At 45.3% G+C, this 19,389-nt stretch overlaps 1 long non-coding RNA gene and 1 other non-coding gene across 2 annotated transcripts; one reads left to right on the top strand and one right to left on the bottom strand.

Annotated features, from left to right (window-relative positions):
- Positions 1–13,798: 13,798 nt before the first annotated feature.
- Positions 13,799–13,870, bottom strand: trnat-cgu (transfer RNA threonine (anticodon CGU)). The gene has a single exon. It is a non-coding gene; the product is annotated as a tRNA-Thr (tRNA).
- Positions 13,871–13,881: 11 nt separating this feature from the next.
- On the top strand, positions 13,882–19,234 carry LOC129833026 (uncharacterized). The gene is made up of 2 exons (XR_008756032.1): positions 13,882–14,420; positions 17,250–19,234. It is a non-coding gene; the product is annotated as an uncharacterized LOC129833026 (long non-coding RNA).
- The last annotated feature ends 155 nt before the right edge of the window (positions 19,235–19,389 follow it).

The raw sequence follows: 19,389 nt of genomic DNA, 5'->3' as shown, positions 1-19,389 counted from the left end.
GAGAGAGAGAGAGAGAGAGAGAGAGAGAGAGAGAGAGAGAGAGAGAGAGAGAGAGAGAGAGAGAGAGAGAGAGAGAGAGAGAGAGAGAGAGAGAGAGAGAGAGAGAGAGAGAGAGAGAGAGAGAGAGAGAGAGAGAGAGAGAGAGAGAGAGAGAGAGAGAGAGCTTAGTCTCCTCCGCTCCAGAGTGCATGCCAGAGGTTTATAAATTGCTCTTATAAAAAACGACCTGTGTTAGTTGGGGTTGGCGTGCTGGGATTCCAGCAGGGGCTGTTTAAAAAGAGGGTGAATGGGTTCATCCATGTTCTCACAGTAAGAAGAAACCCTTTCTACCTCATTTAGCATCCGTGTTAAATGAAAACACTCACTGGAGGTCAATAACATTGGCAGCCTCAGAACAACATCGGGCCAGATTCTGACTAGCCATCCATCATCGGCAGTAACCTCCTAAGACCCCGAGACTCAGGACCTGACCATTCACCTAGACTCTGTTACCCCAGATGACCAGTAACAACCCCCTGACCATTCACCTAGACTCTGTTACCCCCAGATGACCATTCACCTAGACTCTGTTACCCCAGATGACCATTCACCTAGACTCTGTTACCCCAGATGACCATTCACCTAGACTCTGTTACCCCAGATGACCAGTAACAACCCCCTGACCATTCACCTAGACTCTGTTACCCCAGATGACCATTCACCTAGACTCTGTTACCCCAGATGACCAGTAACAACCACCTGACCATTCACCTAGACTCTGTTACCCCCAGATGACCATTAACAACCATCTGACCATTCACCTAGACTCTGTTACCCCAGATGACCATTCACCTAGACTCTGTTACCCCAGATGACCATTCACCTAGACTCTGTTACCCCCAGATGACCATTAACAACCACCTGACCATTCACCTAGACTCTGTTACCCCAGATGACCATTCACCTAGACTCTGTTACCCCAGATGACCAGTAACAACCACCTGACCATTCACCTAGACTCTGTTACCCCAGATGACCATTAACAACCATCTGACCATTCACCTAGACTCTGTTACCCCCAGATGACCAGTAACAACCACCTGACCATTCACCTAGACTCTGTTACCCCAGATGACCAGTAACAACCACCTGACCATTCACCTAGACTCTGTTACCCCAGATGACCATTAACAACCATCTGACCATTCACCTAGACTCTGTTACCCCCAGATGACCAGTAACAACCACCTGACCATTCACCTAGACTCTGTTACCCCCAGATGACCAGTAACAACCCCCTGACCATTCACCTAGACTCTGTTACCCCAGATGACCAGTAACAACCACCTGACCATTCACCTAGACTCTGTTACCCCCAGATGACCAGTAACAACCCCCTGACCATTCACCTAGACTCTGTTACCCCAGATGACCAGTAACAACCACCTGACCATTCACCTAGACTCTGTTACCCCCAGATGACCAGTAACAACCACCTGACCATTCACCTAGACTCTGTTACCCCCAGATGACCAGTAACAACCACCTGACCATTCACCTAGACTCTGTTACCCCAGATGACCATTCACCTAGACTCTGTTACCCCAGATGACCAGTAACAACCACCTGACCATTCACCTAGACTCTGTTACCCCAGATGACCAGTAACAACCACCTGACCATTCACCTAGACTCTGTTACCCCAGATGACCAGTAACAACTATCTGACCATTCACCTAGACTCTGTTACCCCAGATGACCAGTAACAACCACCTGACCATTCACCTAGACTCTGTTACCCCCAGATGACCAGTAACAACCACCTGACCATTCACCTAGACTCTGTTACCCCAGATGACCATTCACCTAGACTCTGTTACCCCCAGATGACCAGTAACAACCACCTGACCATTCACCTAGACTCTGTTACCCCAGATGACCAGTAACAACCACCTGACCATTCACCTAGACTCTGTTACCCCAGATGACCAGTAACAACCACCTGACCATTCACCTAGACTCTGTTACCCCCAGATGACCAGTAACAACCACCTGACCATTCACCTAGACTCTGTTACCCCAGATGACCATTCACCTAGACTCTGTTACCCCCAGATGACCAGTAACAACCACCTGACCATTCACCTAGACTCTGTTACCCCCAGATGACCAGTAACAACCACCTGACCATTCACCTAGACTCTGTTACCCCAGATGACCAGTAACAACCACCTGACCATTCACCTAGACTCTGTTACCCCAGATGACCAGTAACAACCACCTGACCATTCACCTAGACTCTGTTACCCCAGATGACCAGTAACAACCCCCTGACCATTCACCTAGACTCTGTTACCCCCAGATGACCATTCACCTAGACTCTGTTACCCCAGATGACCATTCACCTAGACTCTGTTACCCCAGATGACCATTCACCTAGACTCTGTTACCCCAGATGACCAGTAACAACCCCCTGACCATTCACCTAGACTCTGTTACCCCAGATGACCAGTAACATCCACCTGACCATTCACCTAGACTCTGTTACCCCAGATGACCATTCACCTAGACTCTGTTACCCCAGATGACCAGTAACAACCACCTGACCATTCACCTAGACTCTGTTACCCCAGATGACCAGTAACAACCACCTGACCATTCACCTAGACTCTGTTACCCCCAGATGACCAGTAACAACCACCTGACCATTCACCTAGACTCTGTTACCCCAGATGACCAGTAACAACCACCTGACCATTCACCTAGACTCTGTTACCCCAGATGACCAGTAACAACCACCTGACCATTCACCTAGACTCTGTTACCCCCAGATGACCAGTAACAACCACCTGACCATTCACCTAGACTCTGTTACCCCAGATGACCATTCACCTAGACTCTGTTACCCCAGATGACCAGTAACAACCACCTGACCATTCACCTAGACTCTGTTACCCCAGATGACCAGTAACAACCACCTGACCATTCACCTAGACTCTGTTACCCCAGATGACCAGTAACAACTATCTGACCATTCACCTAGACTCTGTTACCCCAGATGACCAGTAACAACCACCTGACCATTCACCTAGACTCTGTTACCCCCAGATGACCAGTAACAACCACCTGACCATTCACCTAGACTCTGTTACCCCAGATGACCATTCACCTATACTCTGTTACCCCCAGATGACCAGTAACAACCACCTGACCATTCACCTAGACTCTGTTACCCCAGATGACCAGTAACAACCACCTGACCATTCACCTAGACTCTGTTACCCCAGATGACCAGTAACAACCACCTGACCATTCACCTAGACTCTGTTACCCCCAGATGACCAGTAACAACCACCTGACCATTCACCTAGACTCTGTTACCCCAGATGACCATTCACCTAGACTCTGTTACCCCCAGATGACCAGTAACAACCACCTGACCATTCACCTAGACTCTGTTACCCCCAGATGACCAGTAACAACCACCTGACCATTCACCTAGACTCTGTTACCCCAGATGACCAGTAACAACCACCTGACCATTCACCTAGACTCTGTTACCCCAGATGACCAGTAACAACCACCTGACCATTCACCTAGACTCTGTTACCCCAGATGACCAGTAACAACCCCCTGACCATTCACCTAGACTCTGTTACCCCCAGATGACCATTCACCTAGACTCTGTTACCCCAGATGACCATTCACCTAGACTCTGTTACCCCAGATGACCATTCACCTAGACTCTGTTACCCCAGATGACCAGTAACAACCCCCTGACCATTCACCTAGACTCTGTTACCCCAGATGACCAGTAACATCCACCTGACCATTCACCTAGACTCTGTTACCCCAGATGACCATTCACCTAGACTCTGTTACCCCAGATGACCAGTAACAACCACCTGACCATTCACCTAGACTCTGTTACCCCAGATGACCAGTAACAACCACCTGACCATTCACCTAGACTCTGTTACCCCCAGATGACCATTAACAACCATCTGACCATTCACCTAGACTCTGTTACCCCCAGATGACCAGTAACAACCACCTGACCATTCACCTAGACTCTGTTACCCCCAGATGACCAGTAACAACCCCCTGACCATTCACCTAGACTCTGTTACCCCAGATGACCAGTAACAACCACCTGACCATTCACCTAGACTCTGTTACCCCCAGATGACCAGTAACAACCCCCTGACCATTCACCTAGACTCTGTTACCCCAGATGACCAGTAACAACCACCTGACCATTCACCTAGACTCTGTTACCCCAGATGACCAGTAACAACCACCTGACCATTCACCTAGACTCTGTTACCCCCAGATGACCAGTAACAACCACCTGACCATTCACCTAGACTCTGTTACCCCCAGATGACCAGTAACAACCACCTGACCATTCACCTAGACTCTGTTACCCCAGATGACCATTCACCTAGACTCTGTTACCCCAGATGACCAGTAACAACCACCTGACCATTCACCTAGACTCTGTTACCCCAGATGACCAGTAACAACCACCTGACCATTCACCTAGACTCTGTTACCCCAGATGACCAGTAACAACCATCTGACCATTCACCTAGACTCTGTTACCCCAGATGACCAGTAACAACCACCTGACCATTCACCTAGACTCTGTTACCCCCAGATGACCAGTAACAACCCCCTGACCATTCACCTAGACTCTGTTACCCCCAGATGACCAGTAACAACCACCTGACCATTCACCTAGACTCTGTTACCCCAGATGACCAGTAACAACCACCTGACCATTCACCTAGACTCTGTTACCCCAGATGACCAGTAACAACCACCTGACCATTCACCTAGACTCTGTTACCCCCAGATGACCAGTAACAACCACCTGACCATTCACCTAGACTCTGTTACCCCCAGATGACCAGTAACAACCACCTGACCATTCACCTAGACTCTGTTACCCCCAGATGACCAGTAACAACCACCTGACCATTCACCTAGACTCTGTTACCCCAGATGACCATTCACCTAGACTCTGTTACCCCCAGATGACCAGTAACAACCACCTGACCATTCACCTAGACTCTGTTACCCCAGATGACCAGTAACAACCACCTGACCATTCACCTAGACTCTGTTACCCCCAGATGACCAGTAACAACCACCTGACCATTCACCTAGACTCTGTTACCCCAGATGACCATTCACCTAGACTCTGTTACCCCCAGATGACCAGTAACAACCACCTGACCATTCACCTAGACTCTGTTACCCCACCTGACCATTCACCTAGACTCTGTTACCCCCAGATGACCAGTAACAACCACCTGACCATTCACCTAGACTCTGTTACCCCAGATGACCAGTAACAACCACCTGACCATTCACCTAGACTCTGTTACCCCCAGATGACCAGTAACAACCACCTGACCATTCACCTAGACTCTGTTACCCCAGATGACCAGTAACAACCACCTGACCATTCACCTAGACTCTGTTACCCCCAGATGACCAGTAACAACCACCTGACCATTCACCTAGACTCTGTTACCCCAGATGACCAGTAACAACCACCTGACCATTCACCTAGACTCTGTTACCCCAGATGACCAGTAACAACCACCTGACCATTCACCTAGACTCTGTTACCCCCAGATGACCAGTAACAACCACCTGACCATTCACCCAGACTCTGTTACCCCAGATGACCAGTAACAACCACCTGACCATTCACCTAGACTCTGTTACCCCAGATGACCAGTAACAACCCCCTGACCATTCACCTAGACTCTGTTACCCCAGATGACCATTCACCTAGACTCTGTTACCCCAGATGACCAGTAACAACCACCTGACCATTCACCTAGCCTCTGTTACCCCAGATGACCAGTAACAACCACCTGACCATTCACCTAGACTCTGTTACCCCAGATGACCATTCACCTAGACTCTGTTACCCCAGATGACCAGTAACAACCACCTGACCATTCACCTAGACTCTGTTACCCCAGATGACCATTAACAACCATCTGACCATTCACCTAGACTCTGTTACCCCAGATGACCAGTAACAACCACCTGACCATTCACCTAGACTCTGTTACCCCAGATGACCATTAACAACCATCTGACCATTCACCTAGACTCTGTTACCCCCAGATGACCAGTAACAACCACCTGACCATTCACCTAGACTCTGTTACCCCCAGATGACCAGTAACAACCAGAGGTGGGTTTTTTCTGGTTCTCAGACCTCAGAAAAGTGAGCAGTGATATTTCTAACATCTCTGTCTTATCAGAGATGTTTGACAGGTCATGTTCTACATTGTGTCAGTGATGTCCCTGAGAAAAGATAACATCTTGGGGAAGCTGCTAACTGGCGTCCCTATGAACCCTGGTCAGAAGTAATGCAGAGGACTGTATAGGGTGCAATTTGGGACACTCACTGGTCCGGTCTCTGCCTGGACCTGTATCCATGTTGTTAGAGAGGTAATGGACCAGACCAGAGCAAACGATGCCAGTAACACTGTTTTTAGTATCTCAGGTCTAAACAGCAGTTACAGTGTTGATCTCCAGCCCAGATCAGAACACTGTTTAATATCACAGGTCTAATCAGCAGTTAGTATTGGTCTCCAGCCCAGATCAGAACACTGTTTAATATCACAGGTCTAATCAGCAGTTAGTATTGGTCTCCAGCCCAGATCCTTCAACATCCATCACCATCCATTAGGCATGTTCCCTAGACCCTTGCTCCTTACCGCTCTACTAGCTACCTTAGCATGTTCCCTAGACCCTTGCTCCCTACCTTTCTACGAGCTACCTCAGTATGTTCCCTAGACCCTTGCTCCCTACCTTTCTACTAGATACCTCAGCATGTTCCCTAGACTCTTGCTTCCTACCACTCTACTAGCTACCTCAGCATGTTCCCTAGACCCTTGCTCCCTACCTCTCTACTAGCTACCTCAGCATGTTCCCTAGACTCTTGCTTCCTACCTTTCTACTAGCTACCTCAGCATGTTCCCTAGACTCTTGCTTCCTACCTTTCTACTAGCTACCTCAGTATGTTCCCTAGACTCTTGCTTCCTACCTTTCTACTAGCTACCTCAGTATGTTCCACAGACTCTTGCTTCCTACCACTCTACTAGCTACCTCAGCATGTTCCCTAGACCCTTGCTCCCTACCTTTCTACTAGCTACCTCAGCATGTTCCCTAGACTCTTGCTTCCTACCTTTCTACTAGCTACCTCAGTATGTTCCCTAGACTCTTGCTTCCTACCACTCTACTAGCTACCTCAGCATGTTCCCTAGACCCTTGCTCCCTACCTTTCTACTAGCTACCTCAGCATGTTCCCTAGACCCTTGCTCCCTACCTTTCTACTAGCTACCTCAGCATGTTCCCTAGACCCTTGCTCCCTACCTCTCCACTAGCTACCTCAGCATGTTCCCTAGACCCTTGCTCCCTACCTCTCCACTAGCTACCTCAGCATGTTCCCTAGACTCTTGCTTCCTACCACTCTACTAGCTACCTCAGCATGTTCCCTAGACCCTTGCTCCCTACCTCTCCACTAGCTACCTCAGCATGTTCCCTAGACCCTTGCTCCCTACCTCTCCACTAGATACATCAGTCTAAGGCTGGAATTCAATTTGGACAACGCTACATTTACATGTCATTTCCAATTGAGCCAACATATGCAGTGTTTACCATAATTGTGGTCACCGCTAATGAGGGAACATTGTCTTTAAAACGCAGTGCATTGTGGACAAGGCGTGATCGGATTGAATCTCGGCTTTGACTCCGTTAGAGCAATCAAATCAAATGTATTTATAAAGCCCTTCTGACATCAGCTGATGTCACAAAGTGCTGTACAGAAACCCAGCCTAAAACCCCAAACAGCAAGCAATGCAGGTGTAGAAGCACAGTGGCTGGGAAAAACTCCTTGGAGCAAGGCCCTAGTTCCAACCTTCTTTCCTTCCTTCCTTCCTGTCTTCCTTCCTCCACTGACTCTAGACTGGATAGGTGACAGCTACACAGAACTCATTGTACAGGTCTTAAAACAAAGTAATAAGCTTTGGACATGTCAGCGTGAGGCAGCTTGATGTACACAGCCTGGACGGGACGATAGTCTATTGCAGAGCCTTATCCCCAATCTGCCTCCTTAACCTCTATGGGATTGGTCTAAATTGCACCTAAAATGGAATGGTACATTGTGGCCTTTCTCTTGCGTTTCAAAGATGGTACAAAAAAAAATAGCAATGTTTTTTCTTTGTATTATCTTTTACCAGATCTAATGTGTTATATTCTCCTACATTAATTTCACATTTCCACAAATTTCAAAGTGTTTCCTTTCAAATGGTATCAATAATATGCATATCCTTGCTTCAGGTCCTGAGCTACAGGCAGTTAGATATGGGTATGTCGTTTTAGGCAAAAATTGGGAAAAAAGGGTCCAATCCTTAAGAGGTTGTTAATGTTTAGTGCCAAGCATAGAGACACTGGGTCCCATTTCTTAGTCTTTTGGTATGAGTGGCCTTGGTACAGGTCCATAGTGGTTACATACAATGATGAAAATAACTATATTGTCATTATTCAGAATAACATTATTCAGAAAGAAAAAACTTCCCACTCTCAAGGGAAATATGTTTATTTAATTAGCATAATCTGATAAAGGAAAATTCTATTATAGGATTTAATTGTAAAATGTGAATGTTTATTATTATATCCTTCTTTCTGAACATCTCTTCTCCGCTTGACGAAGTCAGACGAAGAATACGCCTTTCATAAAAAAGTTTCCAACAGGTCAAAGTTATTCCGGTTTTTTTTTCTGTTTACTGCACTAACATTCCAAACCAAAACCATGTGTGGTTCATTATTGTGATCCCTGGTCAGAGAACCGCACTGGTCCTTTAAATAACCTACTGCACCGTCCTCAAATCAACAACTACCTTGTGACAACTTCAACCCCGTGTATACTATATGTCTGTGTCTGGAATGGCAACCTATTCTCTATAGTGCACTACATTTGACCAAGGTGCATAGGGAATAGGGTGCGATTTTGGGACGTATAGGTTCCTGGTCAAAAGTAGCACACTAGGGAATAGGGTGCAATTTGGGACGTAAAGGCCCTGGTCAAAAGTAGCACACTAGGGAATAGGGTGCAATTTGGGACGTGAAGGCCCTGGTCAAAAGTAGCACACTAGGGAATAGGGTGCAATTTGGGACGTGAAGGCCCTGGTCAAAAGTAGAACACTAGGGAATAGGGTGTGATTTGGGACGTGAAGACCCTGGTCAAAAGTAGCACACTAGGGAATAGGGTGCAATTTGGGACGTAAAGGCCCTGGTCAAAAGTAGCACACTAGGGAATAGGGTGCGATTTTGGGACGTAAAGGCCCTGGTCAAAAGTAGCACACTAGGGAATAGGGTGCGATTTGGGACGTAAAGGCCCTGGTCAAAAGTAGCACACCAGGTAATAGGGTGCGATTTTGGGACGTATAGGTTCCTGGTCAAAAGTAGCACACTAGGGAATAGGGTGCGATTTGGGACGTAAAGGCCCTGGTCAAAAGTAGCACACTAGGGAATAGGGTGCGATTTGGGACGTGAAGGCCCTGGTCAAAAGTAGAACACTAGGGAATAGGGTGCGATTTGGGACGTGAAGGTCCTGGTCAAAAGTAGCACACTAGGGAATAGAGTGCGATTTTGGGACGTGAAGGCCCTGGTCAAAAGTAGCACACTAGGGAATGGGGTGCGATTTGGGACCCGAAGGCCCTGGTCAAAAGTAGCACACTAGGGAATAGGGTGCGATTTTGGGACGTGAAGACCCTGGTCAAAAGTAGCACACCAGGGAATAGGGTGCGATTTTGGGACGTGAAGACCCTGGTCAAAAGTAGCACACCAGGGAATGGGGTATGATTTGGGACGAACCATATGTCATCAAATCAACAACTTAGTCATACCCTCAGTATATGCCGACTGTATGAGCGACATGCTAATATTGGAGATAACATAGTCCGTCATAAATCACACATTCCCTCAGCCTGCCTGTGGGGATCTATTTAAAAACATGATTCATGTCAGTGAGAAAACATCCTGATGGGTTTAGCACCCTACGTGTGGGGACGTGTGTGTGTGTGTGCGGAGGGTTTTGTTGCAAACTAATCAAGCATTTCTAGACTAGGTGTGAGAACTATGAAGCTGTTGGTGAGGATCACACACAGATATAGTCACTGACGTTTTCAGCTCAACACCCAGGGCCTGGAGCAGAAGCACCACGCGGATGCACACACACAGTCACACACACACACACACACAGTCACACACACACACACACACACACACACACACACAGTCATACACTCACACACACTCCTACGTGCTCGCACATACTCAGTCATACACACACACACACACACACACACAGTCACACACACACACACACACACACACACACACACACACAGACACACACACACACACACACACACACACACACACACACACACAGTCATACACTCACACACACTCCTACGTGCTCGCACATACTCAGTCATACACACACACACACACACACACACACACACACACACACACACACACACACACACACACACACACAGTCATACACACACACACACACACACATAGTTATACACACACAGTCATACACACGCACACACTCCAACGTGCTCGCACACACACAGTCATACACACACACAAACACAGTCATACACACACACACACACACACACTCCTACGTGCTCGCACACACACAGTCATACACACACACACACACACACACTCCTACGTGCTCGCACACACACAGGGATTCCGGTTTGAATCCCAAGTCAGACAGGAAAAAACATTTGGTGGGATTCTAGGTATTCTAGTACACCATCTTCTGCCGTTGTACCCTCGAGCAAGGCACTTGACCCCTAAGCTACTCCAGGGGTGTCACATTGTGGCTATACATGTTCAGATGGACTGGGTGATCTTGTGGGACAGAAACTGGGACTTTGTAGGCCAGTTGAGAGGAGAGTACACTACTCACCTTGCAAACAAAGACCCACCCTCTAACACACCAGGACCAATGGAACAACGGCTAAAACATGGCTAGTTGTGAAACACACTAATGATCCATTTACTGAATTAAACGATATAGATTATGTAGAAAAGAGAAGGAAGGGAAGCTAAGGTACACAATAGTAGGTTTTGGTAGACAGAAGGTTCTAAGGTACACAATAGTAGGTTCTGGTAGACAGAAGGTTCTATGGTACACAATAGTAGGTTCTGGTAGACAGAAGGCTCTAAGGTACACAATAGTAGGTTTTGGTAGACAGAAGGTTCTAAGGTTCACAATAGTAGGTTTTGGTAGACAGGAGGTTCTAAGGTACACAATAGTAGGTTTTGGTAGACAGAAGGCTCTAAGGTACACAATAGTAGGTTTTGGTAGACAGAAGGTACTAAGGTACACAATAGTAGGTTTTGGTAGACAGAAGGTACTAAGGTACACAATAGTAGGTTTTGGTAGACAGAAGGCTCTAAGGTACACAATAGTAGGTTTTGGTAGACAGAAGGTACCAAGGTACACAATAGTAGGTTTTGGTAGACAGAAGGTACTAAGGTACACAATAGTAGGTTTTGGTAGACAAAAGGTACTAAGGTACACTATAGTAGGTTTTGGTAGACAGAAGGTGCTCTTTGGTAAAAGGGGTACATTTTGTCATCAAATAGAAAGGAGGACCAAGGCACTCTTCATATAATTAATTTAAATGCCTTTATTTGTATAGCATGTTCAATGCAAAGATGAAAAACTCTGATTAAAAACTAAGGTTAAACAAAGTTTTTAATCTTCGTTTCCATTGAACAAGTTATACAAATAAAGGCATTTTAATTATTTATATGAAGAGTGACTTGGTTCTCCCTTATTTTTAATATTTAACCTTTATTTAACTAGGCAAGTCAGTCAAAAACACATTCTTATTCACTATGACAGCCTACCCCAACAACACTGGGACCATTGTGTGCCACTCATTTGGGCCTCCCAATCACAGCCAGGAATCGAACCAAAGTCTGTAATGACATCTCTAGCACGGAGATGCAGTGGCTTAGACCGCTGCGCCACTCGGGAGCCCCTAGACAATGTATTTGTCTACATTCATGTAAAACTAAGATTTTATTTATTCATTCCAAACGGGTAAAAAAACTGTAAAGTTGCTTTGAACGTAAAACTATTGTTGTGAAGCAAAGACAATGATCAATCTGTATTATGCTAATCTATCCACTGAAATTACCTTGTTGTCCTCAAGTGAACCGTCTTGCTCTCACACTTCAGCCTTCAGTTGAGAGAGAAATGGGCCTGGTTTCTTTGTAGCTCAAAAGTATTTAGGGTAAGGGAAAGAGTTAACTACAGTAAAACAAAACTTCCTCACAAATTTACCCATCATGTAAACCTATCGATCATAGCTACAGTAGGCCACACAACGTGCGCGTCATCCTTGCACAGGTTGGGCACACTCTCCAAAGCGCACAGTTGGAACACGAGGGGATACTTGTTGAGTTCTAGAGCCCACGACCAGGGTTCCTATTCGCAATCCCCATACAACTTTCATGTTATGAGTAAAATCCTTTCGGAAAAATGTATATGTTATCCTCCAAAAAGCAGGTTTAATTGTCCACAGTCAGACACGAAACAGATGACAGAAATTGCCTCTATCGGCATGGAACATAGGCCCATCTCTCCAAAGACAGCTGAATATTCTCCTAAAGTTGTTCCTGAACAAAAAAGCAGTAGGCTACCGTGTGTCCCAGAACGGTAACGTTGCCCGGGGAAAAATAAACCCACCTGATCTCTCTCCCTCTCTCTGTGTGTGTACTGACCGATCGTCCCGTGCAGCACCTAGAGACAGTAGCCCAAACCTAGTGGCTCTGGCTGTGCTGTGTGGGCCACGCAGTGCGAGCCTCCTTTTCAGGCCCTCCCTAAAATGGAATTCTAGGTGGTGGTGACTAGGCAGTAGGTATGTCGAGCTCCAGAAGAACACAGTCCTGGAGACAGTTGAGATCTTGCAGTAAACCATTGCCACCAAATGGAAAGGTTTGGCTCTGCACTCTCCTATGTAAAAGTGTGGGGAATAAATGACTATTGTACCTTCCTCTTCCCAAACAATAATCAGAACAACGAGGTTTTCGTATACCATATTAGGATTTATCAAGTTTCTGAGTAAAATATACATTTAGAACGTTGATTTGCCTAACCATGTTTTCATATTTTAGGCCTCTATTATCAGGCTGTCTATTACGGCATTGGATTGGAAACAAGATCTATATTTACAAACATGTATATTTACAAAGATAGACAAGAAGTCAGTCTTTAGAGTCTAGTTTTTGTTTCTTTCATCCATGTGTCATTGTATGATGGCTGATCTCTCATCTGATCTGTCTATAAAATCTCATTGGGCTACTTAACTGGTCTATACACACTATTGGAGTTGGAGCGCCGACTGGTGGTCATTAGGAGGGGCGTGCCAAATAAACGTCTGAAATAAAAGTGAAAGATTTTTAGCTATAGAACTGTTTTACATTGATGTCTCCTAGATTTGATTTACCTCTAAACCTGTTTTACCTTGATGTCTCCAATATATTGTCTTGATGAACACCATGTATGTATGTATGAGAAGTCTTTGCATTTAACTTTTTACATTGTACATTGTTGAAATTTAAACATTTTATCAACGCATTACCTTTATATTGAGTTTGAAATATATATCAAATATCACAATGAAGTATCACGTTGGAACTGTCCGGTTTAAAAATGTGTCCACCACGGACTTCGTTTCCGAGGCACGGACGGGGATCGAGCCCGCGATCTTCGGTTTACGAGACCGACGCCTTACCACTTGGCCACCGCGCCTGGTAATAGTGCGTAGGAAAAATATGAGTTTTCAAACCTTTTTCCTGCCAATTGACTGAATCCGTTTGGAAAATGTTATGGATGATACAAATATATTTATTGATAGTAGCAAGTGTTTATGACGAGCAATCTCAAACATACATCTCCAAACCAAGACACACCATGTAATCTTCTAGTTGACCACTTAGCTAAAACTGACGTTGGTAGCTAGCTACTGGAAGTTAGCTACATGGGTCGTTTTTAAACTGTGACTTTAGCCGCTAGAAAGCAAAATAGGACGATGATGATGCCGGATACGTATTGTGTTTATTATCAGCATTGATCGATTGTATGACGCTATTTAGAACACGCCCTGTCCATGTGTTCCTGAATGTAGCACTGCACCCGGATGTAGTGGGTGACTAAGCTAATGATCATGTTGCTAGCCCAGTTTGGTATCTCGAGCATCGAACGTTATATGTTGACGATTATGTGATTTATAGCTAGATAGAGAACTTGGATGCAGATTGCAAGCGTGTCTCATTTTAACCTGTGCGCTTGGGTCATTTTGGTAAGTCCTAGGCATGTTCATAGCTCAGCAAAGATGTAGCTAGCTAGCTAACTAGCTGACCATATGAGAGTTCTGTACCGGTGTCATTGTCAAAAGTGGTCACCGAAGGTAGCAAATTCATGGAATGTTGGTCGAATACATATGGGCCTAATAATAATCTTTGTCTGATGTTATGTGCACCGCACTGTAACAAGTTGCAATGTTGTTAGCTAGCTACAATAACATTACAATGTTGTGAGCTAGCTACAATAACATTACAATGTTGTGAGCTAGCTACAATAACATTACAATGTTGTTATCTAGCTACAATAACATTACAATGCTGTGAACTAGCTACAATAACATTACAATGTTGTTATCTAGCTACAATAACATTGCACTGTTGTGAGCTAGCTACAATAACATTACAATGTTGTTAGCTAGCTACAATAACATTACAATGTTGTGAGCTAACTACAATAACATTGCAATGTTGTGAGCTAGCTACAATAACATTACAATGTTGTGAGCTAGCTACAATAACATTACAATGTTGTGAGCTAGCTACAATAACATTACAATGTTGTGAGCTAGCTACAATAACATTACAATGTTGTTATCTAGCTACAATAACATTACAATGTTGTGAACTAGCTACAATAACATTACAATGTTGTTAGCTAGCTACAATAACATTACAATGTTGTTATCTAGCTACAATAACATTACAATGCTGTGAGCTAGCTACAATAACATTACAATGCTGTGAGCTAGCTACAATAACATTACAATGTTGTGAGCTAGCTACAATACCATTACAATGTTGTGAACTAGCTACAATAACATTACAATGTTGTTAGCTAGCTACAATAACGTTACAATGTTGTGAGCCTGAGCTTTGAAACGAAGCTATGTTCCACATGTGTGTTCCGTGGAACATACAGTATTATTCAGGTTCCCTGAATCAGGGCAGTGAAACGTGTTCTATAAGATCATAAGTGTGTGTTTCACTTTTTGACCATGCTAGTTCTCGTTTAGCTACAACAGAGTAACGTTAGCCTACCTATTTTTATATGTTTTATTTCACCTTTATTTAACCAGGTAGGCTAGTTGAGAACAAGTTCTCATTTACAACTGCGACCTGGCCGAGATAAAGCATAGCAATTCGACACATACAACAACACAGAGTTACACATGGAATAAACAAAACATGCAGTCAATAATACAGTAGAACAAAGAAAACAATATAGCAATTAAACACTGGAATGGTAGATGTGCAAAAGATGAATGTGCAAGTAGAGATACTGGGGTGCAAAGGAGCAAGATAGATAAATAAATAAATACAGTATGGGGATGAGGTAGGTAGATAGATGGGCTGTTTACAGATGGGCTATGTACAGGTGCAGTGATCTGTGAGCTGCTCTGACAGCTGGTGCTTAAAGCTAGTGAGGGAGATATGAGTCTCCAGCTTCAGAGATTTTTGCAGTTCGTTCCAGTCATTGGCTGCAGAGAACTGGAAGGAAAGACGACCAAAGGAGGAATTGGCTTTGGGGGTGACCAGTGAGATATACCTGCTGGAGCGCGTGCTACGAATGTGTGCTGCTATGGTGACCAGTGAGTTGAGATAAGGCGGGGCTTTACCTAGCAGAGACTTGTAGATAACCTGTAACCAGTGGGTTTGGCGACGAGTATGAAGCGAGGGCCAACCAACGAGAGCGTACAGGTCGAAATGGTGGGTAGTGTATGGGGCTTTGGTGACAAAACGGATGGCACTGTGATAGACTGCATCCAATTTGTTGAGTAGAGTGTGGAAGGCTATTTTATAGATGACATCACCGAAGTCGAGGATCGGTAGGATGGTCAGTTTTACGAGGGTATGTTTGGCAGCATGAGTGAAGGATGCTTTGTTGCGATATAGGAAGCCGATTCTAGATTTCATTTTGGATTGGAGATGCTTAATGTGAGTCTGGAAGGAGAGTTTACAGTCTAACCAGACACCTAGGCATTTGTAGTTGTCCACGTATTCTAAGTCAGAGCCGTCCAGAGTAGTGATGCTGGACGGGCGAGCAGGTGCGGGCAGTGATCGATTGAATAGCATGCATTTAGTTTTACTTGCGTTTAAGAGCAGTTGGAGGCCACGGAAGGAGAGTTGTATGGCATTGAAGCTCGTCTGGAGGTTAGTTAACACAGTGTCCAAAGAAGGGCCAGATGTATACAGAATGGTGTCGTCTGCGTAGAAGTGGATCAGAGAATCACCAGCAGCAAGAGCAACATCATTGATATATACAGAGAAGAGAGTCGGCCCGAGAATTGAACCCTGTGGCACCCCCATAAAGACTGCCAGAGGTCCGGACAACAGGCCCTCCGATTTGACACACTGAACTCTATCAGAGAAGTAGTTGGTAAACCAGGCGAGGCAATCATTTTAGAAACCAAGGATCTTCGAATCTGCCAATAAGAATGTGGTGATTGACAGAGTCGAAAACCTCAGCCAGGTCGATGAATACAGGTGCACAGTAATGTCTCTTATCGATGGCGGTTATGATGTCGTTTAGAACCTTGAGCGTGGCTGAGGTCAACCCATGACCAGCTCTGAAACCAGATTGCATAGCGGAGAAGGTACGGTGGGATTCGAAATGTTCGGTAATCTGTTTGTTAACTTGGCTTTCGAAGACCTTAGAAAGGCAGGGTAGGATAGATATAGGTCTGTAGCAGTTTGGGTCTAGAGTGTCACCCCCTTTGAAGAGGGGGATGTTACTTACCGTAACTGAATTTCATATTCCATTCTATATTCATAATATTGTTTCTATATAACCTGGTAAAGCTACATTCCCAACTGTTCCTTTGCAGGTGAGAAAGCCTGGGAATCAGCGCTACTGCGGTAGGAACCCGGGAGAAGCTGGATAACCCGGGAGAGACCCTGAACTGACACCCCAGCTACCACCGACCTACCATGCCCCTGATCGTGGATGCTGTGTGGGCCGTGTGGAGCATCGGGGCGGGGGTCTATGACTACTTCCACACCAGTGCCATGGAGGAACGCATCGGCAACCTGGAGAGCGTCCTCACCATCCACCAGTGTGTCATAGCAGCCCTTTCCGCAGGCCTCGTCCTCCTCATGACCTACATACTGTGGAGAAAACACTGAAGCCATGGTCGTATTCAGACAGTGAGATGGCCCCGGGGGAAAGTTTCCCCTAGGTACAGATCTTGGATCATTTCCCCCTCCCTCAATCCTATCTGTAACCAGTAGTGGGGAAAATACTAAACTGACCCAAGATCAGCATCTAGGGGCAACTTCACCCTATTCCAGCGGAGATGGGAGATGAGACGGTCCTAGATACTCCAGACCTAAGGACTGCATTACGGCTAGCGTCGGCTACTCACCAGACTAACAGCCAGTCCCAAATCACTCCCTAACCCTCCCCCATTGTCTTATGTCATATCATGCGATGACTGTCAGTTTAGGGACGGGGCATCGTGTAGGAGTGACGCCACTTAGCATAAGATAATGACCTTGGCCCCTAACCCTTGGGTGTTGGCAGATCTGAAGGGTCTTGATAAGTATAAGCAGATAGGTATAAGCAGTGTAATGCTGGATCATCACATTACTACTACTACTACTGGAGCTCAACAGACAGTCTGCAACCCCTCCCTAGTCCTTCCCCTCGGCCCTGACCATCAAAGAACGGTCTGGATAGGTATGACAACTGGGTAGGTATAGGATTCTGTTTCATCAAAGCACTACTATTGGAAGATGAGCTCAAGAGACCATGAGGAGTTGCTTGTGGAAGCTTCCTGGTGGAAAGTAGTCCTGGTATACAGTACAAAGGCTCTATTAGAGCTTGTTGGAGTAGTCACCCCTCCAAGTCTCGTTTGTCACTCTGCTGTTACTTGGAACGGGATTGAGAGGAAGTCTGGGAGCTGAGGGTAGCTGGAGAGGGGCTCTTCAATCTGAGAGCTTGAGTGCCGTGATGACTGTAGCCTGGTCCCAGATCTGTTTGTGCTATCGTGTCAACTCCTTGCCATGCCAAACATGGAATTGACATGATAGCACAAACAGATCTGGGACCAGTCTATCATGACTGGCTGTGATCAGAAAACACTGTATTTTGCTACTGTGTGGATACTGACGTCTAGCCTGGTCCCTGATCTGTTTGTGCTGTCTTGCCAACAATGACCGTAATGACCGTAGGAGTGGGCAAGACCATACAAACAGATCTAGGACCAGGCTGACTCCTGGCCACTTGTTTAATTTAAAACTATCATCCATTGAATGTGATTGATTCATGTTGGTACTTTATATTGCCGAAAGGGATTTGTGAAACATGACTTCCGTCCATGTGACTGTAGAATGAGCCTACATAATAATGACACTGTTGGGACTTAACATTATAAACCGCTTTCCCACACACAGATTAAGCCTAGTCCTAGAATAAAAAGCATGGTCAATGGAGAATCTCTATTAAAAGTGATTTATTATTTTTTTAGCCCAGGACTAGACTTAAACTGTCTGAAACCTTCCATGTAAGAGAAAGATAACACCTTTTTAAGTTACTGTCCAGGTAAAAAAAAAATACACGTTTCCATGTCGATGACACCTTTTAACGGTTTTCTCTGTATTTGTACGTCATAACATCTCGTTTTTAAAATCATGCTTTTATCATTGTTGGATCTGTTACCCGTCTACCTGGTTGACTAATATCATGTCTGTTGGCCATTGTTGTCGACTCAAGTGCTACTGTGTGTATTTTGCTGAATCACTACCTGGTTGTTGGTTTCTATGTGAACAAAAGGCATTAATGTCAGGTTAATAAATAATGTGATTAACTCTGCACTATTCTTTCCTCCTTAATGTATTTGAAGTATTTGTTTATCATGTACAAACTATGATTTGTAATTCCTTTGAAAGTTGGGTGCCATGCCAGTGGTCATAGCTGGTTGTAATGACGTCACTGAGATACTGTCCTGTAGTTTTTAACTTCAAACC

Source organism: Salvelinus fontinalis, chromosome 2 (genome assembly GCF_029448725.1).
Source record: "Salvelinus fontinalis isolate EN_2023a chromosome 2, ASM2944872v1, whole genome shotgun sequence".
Taxonomy (NCBI): Eukaryota; Metazoa; Chordata; class Actinopteri; order Salmoniformes; family Salmonidae; genus Salvelinus; species Salvelinus fontinalis.
This window is presented reverse-complemented; position numbering and strand designations above follow the sequence as displayed.